Here is a 15,587-nt window from a genome sequence, read left to right as displayed (position 1 = left end):
GTCCCACATCAGTTATTCACTGAAGAGATTTTGGGTACTTATATGGGACTAAAGATTCCAAAAAAAATACTTTCAGGCTAACCATTTTAGGTGAAGTTCTAGATTGTGACGAATAGTATTAGAGTGAACTCGGCTCAGCTTATGTGGACTAGAAGATACTGTAGTACGGGTTCATGGAGGTTGACCATGGGCCGATCGTAGTGCTTGTGATTAGATTTGGATAGATTTGAACCCTTAGCCCGATGAGGATGTTGAGGCTTAAACGGAGAAGTATATGAGGACCCCCACGGGCGTGTCTTTAGTCCCACATCAGCTATTTGCCAGAAAGATCTTAGGTACTTATACGAGACTAAGGAATCCAAAAAAATACTTTCAGACTAGCCATTTTGGGTAAAGTTTTGGATTGTGACAAATGGTATTAGAATAAACTTGACCCATAGCCTATGTGAACTAGAGGACATTGTAGTATGGGTTCATGGAGGTTGACCATAGGCCGATCATGGTGCTTGTGATTAGATATAATGGATTTGAACCCTTAGCTCGACGAAGATGTCAGGGCTTGAAAGGGGGAGTATATGAAGACCCGTGCGGTTGTCTTTTAGTCCCATATCGGTTATTCACTGGAAAGATCTTGGGTACTTATACGGGACTAAGGAATCCAAAAAAATACTTTTCGGCTAGCCATTTTGGATGAAGTTCTGGGTTGTGACAAAAGAAAACCAGAAACCCCAGACCCAAGAAAAGGTTTATGCTCTCACACAACAAGATGCACAAGCTTCTAATACGTTAGCGATTGGTATTACTCTAGTTCCAGTAATTATTCTTATTTATTATTTAGTCATGCCCACTAGAAAACCTAGACTTAACACGGGTATGTTGTGGTTTAAATCAGAGTTGCACAGCGAAAGCGTGGTGAATTGAATTATTGATACTGGTCAGTTAAGATGATTTTGATTTGAGAAGTATTATGACTTGATTTGAAAGAAGTATCCTCTATTCTTTGAACTATAGGTACAAAAATTTTGTGGGCGAAATTTTATTCTAGGCAAGGAGAATGTAAGACCCAGTGGATTGGGCTTGGTCCACTTGACCGCCCCAGCCCTTTTTGGCCTCCCTGCCCCTGGAGGAAAGAGACTCCCGAGCGAAGTCTTTTTCCACTCTCAGAAGGTCGGATGGAATTCAACTCTAAGCCAAATTTTGATCGCGGCGGCTGGGCTCTATTTAGAGCTCCTCCCCATCTTTTCTTCCACCCCACCAAAGAAACAACCCCAATTGGTGCCCATCGCCTAAGTAATTCCTCAACATTTCTCTTCGAACGTCGGTCGTTATCCACATCGTTGACGCAACCAAACGCCGCCGGAAGTTAGGTAAGAACCTTGCAATCTTTGGTTAACTTTTCTCTCCCTCTTCCGTGACTTTTGGAATCTTGTTTTTAGCCGACAATCGCCGGATTTTTTGACGGAAAAGGGCGATGCCCTGTTTCCTCCGTTTTGATCGACTGACCCTATTTTCTTTCGATTTCAGCTGCCTCTGTCACTGGCGCTTGTTGCCGGAGGCTTTTCTTGATCCCTCATGGTGGCCGAAAGCTATGGCTAGAGAGAGAAAGTCCTGATAGAGAGAAACTTTGTGGAATGAGAAATTAGAGAGAGAATAAGAGAGAAAGTGGAAAAGAGAGAAAGAAAAGAGGAAGAGAGAACAAAGTTTCTCTCTGGCCAAGGAAGAAGAAAGGAGAGGAAAAGCATCGCTGTGGTGGTGCCTAGGGTCAGGGGACCTACGACCGCCCACTATGGACGACGACTGATAGCGGCCGGCGGCGAGGGAAAACAAACTGAAATAAGGCTCCTTTATTTCAAATGGTTTTCCGACGATTTGCCGGCCCAAAATAGGGTGAATCCTAGCTACAATATCAGGAGAGAGAGAGAGAAGAAGAAGAAGAAGAAGAGCACATACCTCGGTCCGGCGAGGTGGTCCGGTGGCTCCTTTCGGTGACTAATCGAGAAAGAAGAACCGAAAGAGGAGTTTGGGATTGGTGGCTCGATGTCGGGTGAACTCGAAGGAGGAGCAGAAGGTTTTTAACTAGATAATCCTGACCTTATCCGGCTGGTCTTTGGATCACGATGAACTTCCGATCTCTGACGTGATCGGAGAGGAAGAAGACTCCAGCTGGGATTCTTCTTTCTTGCCTTCCGCACGTGCATTGCGTGTGAAGCTTGGCCCAAAAATGGCTGGGCCAAATATCTGGGCCGATCAAATGGGCCAAGCAAGATACGGGATATCACAAATTTAGTGGGTTTTGATAATTATTTATTTGAGAGATAGGATGATATAAATTAGTTATATAAGATATTAGCAGCAAGATACGCACATAAATTAATAAAAAGGTTAGAGAGATTGAAAGATACTAGAAATAAGACAATTGATTAAAAAAAAGTTAAAATGGTTTGAAAGACGAGAGAGAGATAAGACGTGCTCATTGGAAAGGGCATCATCGTTTTCTTTTTTTTTTTTATTTTAAATTAAGCCTGTCAGGGTATGGATGAGAGATGGGTAAACATTTTTCTGAATATAGTCTATTTAGGATTAAAAATAAAACTATGTAGATAAGAGATGCAGGGATAGAAATAAATAGAGGTCCAGATTACATACCTAGTATTTTAATTTTTTTGTTTTTGACAAACGAGAGAAACTAGGAAGCAAGAAAATTCTGCTAAGAAAACTTGATAGATAGAATATAATATAGAATATACCTTAAAAAACCTTGCTCAGGGGGCCAAGGAGTTTGAAAACCGATGGCAAGAACATGTGAAAGGATAGCCAATGTGCTTAGCATGCAATTTCAACATACTCCGCCGTCTCTTTCGGATGAAGGGTGGGAGAAAAGCTGAGAAGGGAGAAAGGGCAGTGAGCTAGGGGCCTGGCTTATTTTATTAACCAGAGGGAGCATTATTAATATGGTTCTCTAGTGGTATTGTACTTAACTATGGGTATGGGTTAATCTATGTAAAGGATCTCTAATAGGAGGTGTTACATGGAAAGTCGCACATGGAAAGCTGGGTTGATTTGCAAAAATATGAGTAAGGGGAATAAACATGTAACCTAGGGGAAATATGCTAAAAAACCTAAACTTTTTTGACCATAACACTTCAATATATCTTATGAATATTGAATACATTTAGATCCATTTAAGTTGCTCACCCAATCTCATTTAGTCATAAAAATTATAGGAGAGAATCATGCAATTGATTGAGTACATTTTGCGTAATGTTGTCTGTAATGCAATGTGCAACAAAACCACTCGAAAATTCAGTGGATATAATAGGTACGTCAATACACCATGATTAATCCTTAAGCCGCGTCATCCTTGGGTTGGCTCAAGAAATGAGTCATCACCATTCTATTAAGGTGCTGGTTTGGTCAGGCTGAAAGTAGACCTATTCACGGGTTGGGCCAGGTTCCGCCCAAAAGTTAACACAATCTATTAGACTCGGGCCTAGTCCAGCTTTAGGGCCTACTTTCTAGGCCCAAGCCCGGTCCTTACTCAGGCTTTCTAACCAGGGTAAAAAATGTTTAAAATATTAAAAAAATACTTAAAAATACTTAATAAATGCTGAATATAAATAACTAAATATTAGAAATTCAATACTATAAGAACCAAAATAAGGTATTCTAAGATTCAAGAACTTCTTCTTTTAAGTTTATATATCAACAAAATTTTGGATTTAATCATAAAAAACTAGGGTTAAAAAATTTCGAGCAAGGCTAGGGTCAGCCGACTTTAATCCTCAAGCTCGAGTCCGTCTTGTTTAATAAACATGCTTATTTGCTAGGTCTGTGGTCCACTGAGCTCCAAAAGTTTTCGAGTTCGGGCTAGGCTACTCGGCATGCGAATAGGTCTATTTTAAAATTGGCTCATGAATACTTTTTTTTCCAAATGACTCCTGAAAATTCTGGTTGTTGAGATGCGAGATGGTTTACCATGAAGGTCACTCTTGGAGTCAAAGTCACTCCTGACTCACTTTCAAAATTTTGGTATATTTTCCTACTTTCAATGATTTTGAACCATCCTTGATGAAGTCACTGAAAGTGAACGCTAACCTGTAAGCTACTCGCTCCCATATCCTCACTTCACTTGTCCCTCAAGTAATTCAGATCACCTCTTCTTCTTCTTCTCAACCTCGAGCTCCTCCTTCATAGCCTAATCTCTAATAAGTCGATTTTTCCCCTTCTATTTTACTGGAGGCAAGCCCTATTTCATGATTGGTGATCTAGGGTTTTATTTTTTTCCCCTTTTATTTGGAGTTTTGGGGTCGAATCTGCAGATCCATCAGTTGATTCACCTTGAACCCAAGCTAGGGATTCTCCCTACAATCAAGGCCAAGGTTTCTTCTTCCGATGCAAGCAAGGTTTCATCATTGAACCTTGGCCTGATTTTGCAGGGCTTTCTCTATTTATGTGTATGGAAGCTAGTATTTTTCTATTTGTCATGACTATTCCACCCTATGATCATTTTATTGTTATGAAAACCTTTTAAGTTTTGTTGAAAAATTTGAGCTTGGAAGATTTACATGTTGATTTTGCGACAAGAAAAATCTTGTCATTAAAAGTTTTAATGACCAGATTTTCGTTGTGATGAGGTCGTCATGTGTACCTCCATGGATAAAACTTTTAACAAGATAGTCATGAAGCGTGTCTTCACAGCTAAAACTTTTATTAAAACTTAAAAGGTTTTCATGACAATATATTTTTTTTGGCCACCAAACATGTCTATTTTCATGATAAGAAATATTGTCACCTAAAAGGTATATAAGTATATATTTTGCAACATAAATTACACATACATAACCAAGTTTCATGAATGGTGACAAGCTTTTATTATTGGTGAAAACAAAGGCTATTGAACACAGGTTTGGACTCTTAATTATAAGATAGATCATTAATTTATAATATTAATGTGATAATATAACTATGTTAAAACATCAATATAAATTTCTCAAAATTTTTTAATAAAGCTAAAGTCCAAGCTCTTAAATGACCTAGTATGTTCTCTACACTCAAAAACTATTCTCATAAATCGCAAAAGTATCTGTAGAAATGCATAAATAAATATTGGAATCATACTTGTTCAATCTTTTCTTATTATTAGAGGAAAAAGATCAAACCTTTTCTAGATCAATTTTTTATTAGCAATGCAGGACCTTAGATATCATATAAGTAACCTCCTTATTTATGAAATATGAATTATTATTAAAATATTTAATATTTAATATTTTTTGAATTAGATAATTCATCAATATTAATATAACTAGTATTTATCCTACATAGTCTAATATATATAACTCAAAATAAAATAATAGAACTCTATACATAAGTTGCAACTAATAATTCAAACTCTTTGATTTCAGTTGAATGCTAATGATTCCCTAAACTAAAATCAGTAGTCAGAAATATCTGCAAATAGAAATTTATAATCCCTTTCCCTGTTTGTGTTTGAGGAGGAAAGTTATTTTAAAATAGTTAGTTCGGTCGATTTAACAAACTTGTTTCAGTCTGAATTTAGATTCCTTTACGGATATATATTTTTTATGTGATAATTAACCATTTGTAGTGATGAAAACCTTACAAGGTAATACAAAAAATGCATCAAAAGGAATAAGCTGCATTCTACTTTTAGCAGGATAGGATAAATTTATTAATAAAAGAACTTGCACAATAAGGGCAGCTATCAAGTAACACCTACTTAGCAAGAGAGATATAAACATGGGATTTAATGCTTCCATCACAAAGTGAGACTGATTTTAAGTTTGGATGGGGTAAAAGGTCTAAATCTTAATTAGGAAAAAATGATACTTTAGGCAACTATACCATGGTAAATGACAATATATGCTGTTTCTGTTGGACTCTGGGCAAAAAGTGCTTCAGTTGAACCCTTCTTTTTTTTTTGTTCATATAGTATTTGTTCCTTGTCTCAATGAAGAAGATGGGCGAGCATCTTTACTTCCAAAACAAAAGGGAGTTTTTTGTTGGAATTTGTTAATACATAGAAATATAGGTGTGAATGGAAATGGAGAGGATGGATTTATTTGCAATATCCTTTGCAAGGTTCTTTCTCTTGCTGAATGATTCTATGGATGGCTTATATGGGAGCTAAAGTGACCAAACCTAAATGAGTGCCACATTTAAAATAGTCAATTGGAAAATATGATTCAATATGTTTTCCAACGAGCAACCAATTAGAAAAGTCCATGAGTGGAACGGGTGAAGAAATCTTTTTCGTGAGCATGTGTGTTAGGTTTTTTATTATTATTATTATTATTATTATTATTATTATTATTATTATTATTATTATTGTTATTATTATTATTTTGGGTACTATGGTTACTCACACACAACAGGTGTAAGTGTAGCCCATCAAGTCAGAAAGAAGTAGAACATATAAAGAAGATGGTACAGGGTCGTGTCCCTTCCAGATGACATCTTTGGAGTATTAGGCCGCATAAGAAGCCACCCAATCTACAGCACTATTGGTTTTTCTGTACATAGTAGATGTCGGAAAGGCAGTGCATTCACCTAAAAGACGGTAAATGTCGCGAAGAAATTTTTTTAAGCATGTGTGTTAGGCTTTTGAAAAGAAGAGTGGTAGTGTTAGCGCATAGCTGCCATGTAGGAGATTTTTAACCTCCTTACTCTTTAGGAGGTCTATTTTTTTTGATATAAATTAGAGGGAGCCAGGAGCTCCCCCCAATTCTATTAAATGATTTGCAAGAATTTACATATGGTGCAATGAAGTAAGAAGGTGCACAGAAGAAGGGGAAGGAAAAGCAAAGAATGCAATTTACATATGCTTCCCTGCCTACTTGACGAGGAGGGGCTGATTCATTTGCTCTATATTTTTCATTTCCAAATCTCCTTGCTACTTGGATCGACACACACTATCCCAATTCACCAGACAATGGAATCCATTGACACTGTTCCGTTCTTTCGAAAGAAAAGGCCGTCTCATTTTCTCAATTCTGCAAATTACCCATCTAGGGAGCTTGAACACCGACATGAAGTATGATGGCAAGGTGGATGAGAAAAGTATATTTTTGATTGGGCAAATACATTTTTGATTTCATAGTCGAACTAGTACTCATTTGTTTTCTAGATCTTGCAGTTCCATCTAAATATGTACTTCAATTAGGAGGGTGGTCAGGGCCTATTTATAGTGTTAAGGTAATCAGGGATCAAGATTGCTTAAACATCATTCCTGGAATTCTGCTGGGGCATAGGATGCCAAAAAATGTTGCTAACTTTATCTGGAAGTTTGACAAGCATCAATTTTCTTATTGCCTGCTATTTCTCCTTCCACAGAAGTCACCAATGTTAAGCAAAACAATGGTTCATATCTGATCTTTACACTTTCCAAAACCCACATATCATCTCCTTCTCTAGGGTTGAATTATTCTCTCTTCAATTGGCAAAACCTATCTGTCAAAGAAAAATTTACAAAATCTACCTTCTTTTGTAAAGAAAAAGAAATAGATTTTCTCCTCCTTAAGCATAGCCTCCTCTTTGCAAACCAAATAAACCTTGTAATCTCCAATGAAAAGTGGAGAATCCAAGGAAGATGGACTAAAGTTTTACAAGATTGTTTCTGAGGTGCCTTCAGGAAGTGGAGCAGTCAGTATCCAATCCTCATTATGTTATCAAGATTCTAATGGTTGACCGAACGGAGAAATTTAAAACCAAATACATCCTGAAGATGGTGGAAAGTTGACAAGTGAGCTGCATATGATAGGATGAATTGAATTTATTTTTGAAAATTTCTAGAACTTGATTTTATTTCAGAATCAAGCAGTTCCAGTGTGGGAGTGAATTGATGAAATGGTTACTGTGATACTTGGTGATGCAAAACCCAAACTCAAGTTTGTAGGAGACAAAAAGAACCAATAAAATGTAAAGATATAGAAAGCAATGATGAAAATATAGACCTAATTCCAACTATATTCAACTCCAACTTCAAAGCAATAAAATAAACAAAGTTCCATTTGACATTAATTCAAATTTTTCATTTTCTAATTTTTATAAAAATCAAAATCAGTTTCTGTTGGCGGAGGCCTGAGGGGCCGAGTCAACGTTGGCAGAGGCCTGGAGGGCCGAGTCAGTCCTGCCGCCTGCCAACGTGGATGCGCTGGAGGAGTAGGGTGGGTTATACCACTAGGGGGTCCCTGAACCCACTGGCGAGGCGCTGTCGGAGTCCGGAGTTGGGCGAGGCTTGGTCGGAGTCGACTCGTGGCGCTATGGGCCCCTGCGCTAGTTTAAGGAAATAAAGTTGCGCCTTCACTAACACCTACGGGTTTTGGTGTAATGGTAGCGCTTGATCCTGACAATTGGTATCAGAGCCATAGGTCTCGAGTTCGAAACCCAGGTATCACGTTGGGGGGGGGGATTGTTGGCGGAGGCCTGAGGGGCCGAGTCAACGTTGGCAGAGGCCTGGAGGGCCGAGTCAGTCCTGCCGCCTGCCAACGTGGATGTGCTGGAGGAGTAGGGTGGGTTATACCACTAGGGGGTCCCTGAACCCACTGACGAGGCCCTGTCGGAGTCCGGAGTTGGGCGAGGCTTGGTCGGAGTCGACTCGTGGCGCTATGGGCCCCTGCGCTAGTTTAAGGAAATAAAGTTGCGCCTTCACTAACACCTACGGGTTTTGGTGTAATGGTAACGCTTGATCCTGACAGTTTCTTTTTTTAAAACAAAAAATCGAAACTCAAAACTTGTTTGATGGTCACTTTAATTATATTGCTGGTGGTGGTTAGCATGGACAATGGTAGTAGTGTGTGGCCAATGATGGCAGTAGTAGGTGGCAACAATGACGATGGTAGTGTCAATGATGGCTATCATTGGTTTCTATTTGTCACAAAAATTTAAACCGTCAACTATGTGAAAGATAGTTTGGAGCTTTCACTTTTCTGTATAATTAAAAAGGGCTTTCACAAAAGAAAAATCAAAAAGTGAAATGAGTCTTTTTCTTATTTTTCATACATATTTTAAATTTATTTTTTTAAAAAAGAAAACCGATGCGGAGCAGGCTTGTTCTTGTTCCCTACTACTAGTATTTATAGCTAGAAACCAAGACTCCTAAAAAACCTTGAATTAGTATGCTCAAACCTATCAAATATTTATTAAAAATAAAAAAGTAACTAGTGAAGCTAACGGTACAGGGAGGGGCAAAAATAGGACAAATGGACCATGTATTTCTCCTTCCAAGTCCTCCATATCCCCACTTTTTAGAAAGAGGACCCTTGTATGTTGTCACCTTGGTGAAATAAATGTTACGATTGAACATTTAGGGCTTGTTTGGATGATTGGGTTGAAAATTCTATTGGGTTTATGGATTGAGCTAGGATAACCAGTAAAATCATATAATAGGTTGGGCTAGACATATATTCATAAGTACCAAAAAATAGTTTTAGAGTGGGCCGGTCTAAATCTCATAGGAAAAAAAAAAAGATATGAATATAAGCCTAGCCCAGCCTATAATCCTATAATTTTGTTGGTTGTATTGGTCTAATTCACAAATACAATAGAATTTTCAGTCCAATCATCCAAACAAGCCCTTAGAGTTTGCTTGGTTATTCCTACTTGATTGGGTTGAAAATCTTGTATGATTTGTGGATTGGGCTATCCATTTAAGCATTGCCTTGTATCAACCAAACTTCATCCTACCCAAATCCTGTGGGAAGAAAAAAAAATCTCCACAGGTCTTCTTTTTTTTTTCTTCTGTCGCCCAATGACTAAGTTTGATTTTGGACAGGATTTTAGAAAATAAAAGCTAGATAGGCCAACAAACCCAATTCCTATAGAATTTTCAGCCTAATCTTGTAAAAATATCCAAATAGGAGGCTCTTAATAGGATTTTAACAAGTTCTAAAAACATGTTATTCTTAACGTTTGAAATAATAAGGTGTTAGGGTATTTGAAGCAGAGGTGGTATATCACATGGTCTATCAAGGATAGTGCAATCAAAGAGCAAGGCGGGTATGCACAAATATGGATGATATATCCTTGATACCTCTTTTTTGATTATTTTTAAATTTTAATTATGTTTTAGTTAAATTTTGGGTCCAACTTAAATTTCAAAAATCATTTATTTTCATCTTGGATTCATGCAATAGTCTATGAATCTAGTGATCAAATAATTTTTGATCCTCATTGACAAAAATGTCTCAATGATATTATCAATTATGCTCAACTTTTGAAGAAATAAGAAAAAAAGGAGGGAGATGATTTACGTTGCTAGAATAATTTTCTAGTCCCAAATTGAAAACCTTGGTTCTATCATGTAAAGCAATCTTTTCAGGCGATCTTCTAATCTCCCTCACTTTGTTTCCACTTTCAAATGGTAGAGAATAATTGCAAAATGAGTTCTTTTAGTTATCTGCGGTACTAGGCTGTATTCCTCAGTTCAGGCTAGTTTGGGTACGATTTGTTGATCGATATTTCAAACCATATTATGATATCATATTAATAGAAATTTTGAAAGCCTAGTCTTCAATGGAATAAGAATAGATCAAATCTTCTATGTTTGTCTCAAATGTTCCAAAGAATAAAAAAAACGGCATGATCCATCTGCTTTAGTATAAAAAAAAAACTCCAGTCTTAGCAAAATCTTTTAGATCATGAATATTCATCTCACCAAGCTTACACTACAGAAAAAATAGTTATTCTTGACACTTAACTATCGACGCTAGAGAGAAGCGTCGGCAATTTGGTCGGCGCGCCAAAATTAGCCGACGCTTCTAAATAGCGTTGGGAGATATGGATGCTTTTCCGCTCCTGTGACGGAAGGTGGATTTAGACGATGCTAAAAATCATCGTCGAAAACCAAAAACCGCTCCCCGCCCCTAACGACGCTTTGAAAAGCGTCGTCGGAGGCCGATTGCCCAACACTGTGTATGCCCCCGCCCCCAACGATGCTTTAGAAAGCGTCGTTGGAGGCCCTCCTCTCTCACTCACCTCCCGATCCCCATCTCCTCTATTTATTCTGTTTGTCTTGCTCAGAAGAAAGGGGTATGTGTGTGTGCGTGTGTGTGTGTGTGTGAGAGAGAGAGAGAGAGCTGGAGGCTTCGAAGGAGATATCAGAGCGATATCTAAGGTTTTGGGGGAGTTCCGACGATAAATCTTCAAATTAGGGATTGCTCTCGTCTGTGATCTCGTTGGATTAGAGGTTTGGGAGGCGACTGACTGATGGCGTTTGATTTTGGGGCGTGGATGATAGATCTCCTATGGGGGCCGTGATATGGCGTCGCCGGAGGTGACAAAGAAGTGAAACGACGGTAATGAGAAGGGGGAAAGCTTCTCCTCTGTATGTAGCGAGTCTGGCACTGACACTACGAGAACCCTGGCCTCCGCCGCTCCTAGGAGAGGTAGAGCTCTGCGACCGCCGAAGGACCCCGACTTCTTTGTTTTAGACGCCGAGGATGCGCGATGGGGAGATGATCTTCTACTTTCCACAAGGTCATATAGAGTAGGCGAAATTCCTTTCGATTTGAGATTTAAAAAATAAAGTTGTGGAGTTGGGGATCATCCCCATCTCGCCGACCACTTCCCTCTTGCCCTAAATCTAGGTCTAAGTCTTTTTCTGGATCCGATCGCAGGACGGACCTAGTATGGTGGGTGGAAATCCGGCGGTGCTTGTGGATGGTGGGTCACGGTCCGGATGCTAGATGTTTCTCAGCAGATCTGCCTCTTACTTGGATCTCTCAGCTTCTTGCGTGCATGGGGTAATTAGCATCATCTCATCTTCTCTCTTATGGGATCTCTTTGGGGTTCTTCCCTTCTTTTCCTTTTCTTTTATGTCCATTTCCCCTTGGCCTCTGGATCTCCACTTTCTTGGCTTTGAAGCCGAAGTTAGGGCGGTTGCTGAGGGATTGAGCTCCGGCTCATCTTCATCTTCATCTTCGTCCTTGTCGGCGGTAGATTCGTACATCGGAGACTCATCAGCCTCACCTCCAAAGCCAAGATCTGCTATGAGGGTGTCCTCATCTCCATCAACCCCCAGGAGTCCACCATCGCCCTCCACAATAGTACGCCCTACAGCGAAAAATGTGTATGCAAAAAAAAAAAAAAATGAAAAAAGAAATTATAACAATACTTTAAAGTGTCGTTATAAAAAATTAATTTAACCGTCGCTAAAACCGAAGTTTACAAGCGTGGCTTTTAGGACGCTTTTAAGCGTCGCTAAAAACCGACTCTTTAGCGACGCTTTTAAGCATCGGCAAATTGCGATGCTTATAAGCATCGGTATATGCTTAAAAAGCATCGGAAAAGACAAATTTTTTTGTAATTATATTACCTATGAACTAGCACAAAAGATAAGGAGAGAGTACTGGGTTCCAACATTAAATAGATGTGGAGATAATTAAGTGACATAGTGGGATCTAAATGAGAAAAATGACCAGCTTTATGATGTTGCACCAATCACAGAGAAAGCGGCTGCAGAGAAAAGTTTAACTCCGGATGACTGCTGTGGTTGTAAAATGTGAAACAGAGGAAGAGGGAGGAAGAACAGGAGGAGAAGATGGGAGGAAGAACGACAGAGGGGAGGAGAAGAGGGAGAAAGAGAAGGAGGAAGAGAGAAGAGGGAGATGTGGGGGAAAGAAAGTTTTTAATCCTTCATTAAAATCTTAATCATGAAAATAGTCCCCTATATATAGGGCCCAATAAACACAATTAACATAAAATCCCCTTACACAGAAATAACTCCTACTAAACCTACAAATAACACAAATAATTCCTAAAAGGCAAACAAGCTCAGAAATAAACATAAAATAAATATGCAAATAAAATGATGGCCTAGCTGATGTCCCCATCACTTTAGCTCTATATTTTGAATGGTAGCTAAGAAAGTTGGCTACATATGGAAAGATTGATCCTTTCCTTCGATTGTGAGAATGAGACAACTTATTCGACTTTTTTTGCATGCAATTCCAAATTATACGGTAGGTTTGAGTCTTGAAAAGGATAGTGGAATTATTGTAAAGGAGAAAAGGATATGGCTGGAGTGATTCTAAAGTTAAATCATGTTTATTTGTTGGGGTAGCATCCGGTAGTAAAGGAGGGTGGAGACATTTGGGCTGAAATATTGACTAACCTGTCTCCTTGCTAAGAAAATCTGTGGGCCAAGTGGTCAAGGACGTAGTTATACCGTGACATGGAAGAAGCCTAAAAAGAATAGATGCTAAATTAAAAAATTTCACCATGAAACTTGCTCATATCATGAAGCAGTTCTCATCTTGATTCAGTCAATCAAATAGTTAGGTCTATCTACATATGCTTAACTTCAACCCTAGCAATGCTTGGTTTAACATGAGACAACAGAAGGCAGATCTCCTTAGTGGACAATCTTTGGACAGCATATTTAATTTGTTCTTTGACATTCTATCTAATGTATCACATAAGGTTTAAATTACACAAGCCACCTAATTTAACTAGGCATTAATATGCCATGCTTATGCAACTAGATTTGTTTTTGTATTTTTATTTCTCTATATATTAGTAAAATATATAAGGATATTGATGTTAGATAGGGATGTAAATGAGCCAAACAGGAGCTGAGCTATGTTTAATAATCTAGTCGAACTCAAGCATTCACAAACAGCTTGTTTAAGAGATCTTATAAGAATATGAGATAATTTGAGACTCTCATTTACATACTTTATAATAATAATCTTGATTGTATTTTAATTTATAGTTAGAACACATTTTATTCTACATTATCCTTAATAAATTAGAATACTTATACTATAAGATAATTACTTATATAACTAATAATTATTAAAATAATATATAATATATGTAACTTATGTATATATAAATATTTCAAGTTTATTTAATTAGATCGGACATTTTTTAACTAAGTGAGCTGAACTCGAGTTATATATCAAGTTGAACTTCAATCAATTCATGATAGGGTTGGCAATGCTAAACCCATTTAATTCGATTTAACTATTTATAAATCAGGTTAGGTTACCTATTTAGTAAAATGATTAGGTTCAGGTTTGCATTTTTGACCCGATTAATAAAAAGATTGAGGTTAGGTTGACAGATTTTTGATCTATCCTGTATTTGAGCCAATCTGTATCAGCTCCAAACTAACATGATTGCCTCCCTTAACTCACGAACAGCTTGCTTGTTTACCTGTTCTAGTTGTTACATGGAATTTTGGGCATTCAATTCCTTTATTTATTTTTATTAGTTATTTTTTGAGGCTGGAGGGGCCAATCCCCATCTTTTCTATTTTATACCTCCCTCATCCTTGGGGTTTGGCTCCAACCTAATTTAGACCCCAACTTCTTGGCCAAGTGGCAAAAGGCGATCCATAGAGCAAACACTTGGTGATATATTTACTTTTTTTTATTTTTCCAAAAAGATATCAATCATTGCTGCCAGAAACTCTTAACATTAAACAATTTAAAAAAAATAGGTTTCATGATATATATCTATTCACTCTATAGTTCTTTTTTTCTAGATTTTTTTGAAAACGAAATCAAAGAAACAAAAGCAATACCAGACATACCATACTATTCCGAAATTCTTTCATCTCACTTGCTCTCCAAACTACTCTTGTTGTAAAGATTGCAGTATTTTTATCCAATAAAAGCTACTAAAATAACCTATAGTCTAAAATCTCATTTTTCGAAAGAATCAAAACATTTTGAGATCTAGGACATTATATAGGAACCATGATATTGATACCTTGGCTACGCTGAGATTCACCAATATTGTTCAGCTATAATTTTAATTTTTTTTTACATTAAAAAATGTAAGATGATAATAAGAACTAAAATTATCTTCCCCAATGAATGTTGATATCATAAAAACTAATATATCACCATATACCAGTTTACATCATTCAAGATAATAACAAGTAAGATATTTGTTGCTGGAATTCGGACCCGGGGGCGACCACTGGGCCATGAAGGTGGGGCTCCGGCGAGAATCGGCGGGCTTCAGGTGGCGGCAGTCCGTCGGCGGGCGGTGTCCTCCGGGGGACCTGCAAGAAACCGGTGGCCGGGATTTCCGGCGCCGGCCCTCTGATGCTTAAGTCAGAGGAGAAATGTGAAGAAGCAATATGTCCAGAATTTCAGTGTCCAGCCCCCATTTATGGTAGAGGGGTTCCTCTTTTATAGTGGGGTGCCGGGTTACTTGTGATGCGACGGGTTCAGGTTGCCGTATGGCTGGGCACATCGCATGAATTAGCACACGATCATGTGAATTAATGCCTTGCCGTAGAGGATGAAGCCGGGGTCAGGGAGTTGTCGTGGCTGACTAAACGCGGCCGAGCTGACTTATCTTGGAGAATTGGAGATCCGCGGACAACGGGAGCCATGCGCATTAATTATTGAGTAAGCTGGAGATCTGCAGAGACCATGCGCATTAATTGTTGAGTAAGCTGGAGGTATGCAAAGACCATGCGCATTAATTGTTGCGTAAGCCGCTCAAGGCGTGGTTCTGAACTGGGCCGTAGGAGGATGTGACAGTAGCGGGCAGTTGGTGAGGTCTGACTTCTAGGGATCGGATGCCTTCCGAGATCGGACGCTTTCTAGGTC

Source organism: Phoenix dactylifera, chromosome 5 (genome assembly GCF_051530095.1).
Source record: "Phoenix dactylifera cultivar Ajwa chromosome 5, Ajwa_hap1_PhDact_Kaust_v1.1, whole genome shotgun sequence".
Lineage (NCBI taxonomy): Eukaryota > Viridiplantae > Streptophyta > Magnoliopsida > Arecales > Arecaceae > Phoenix > Phoenix dactylifera.
This window is presented reverse-complemented; position numbering follows the sequence as displayed.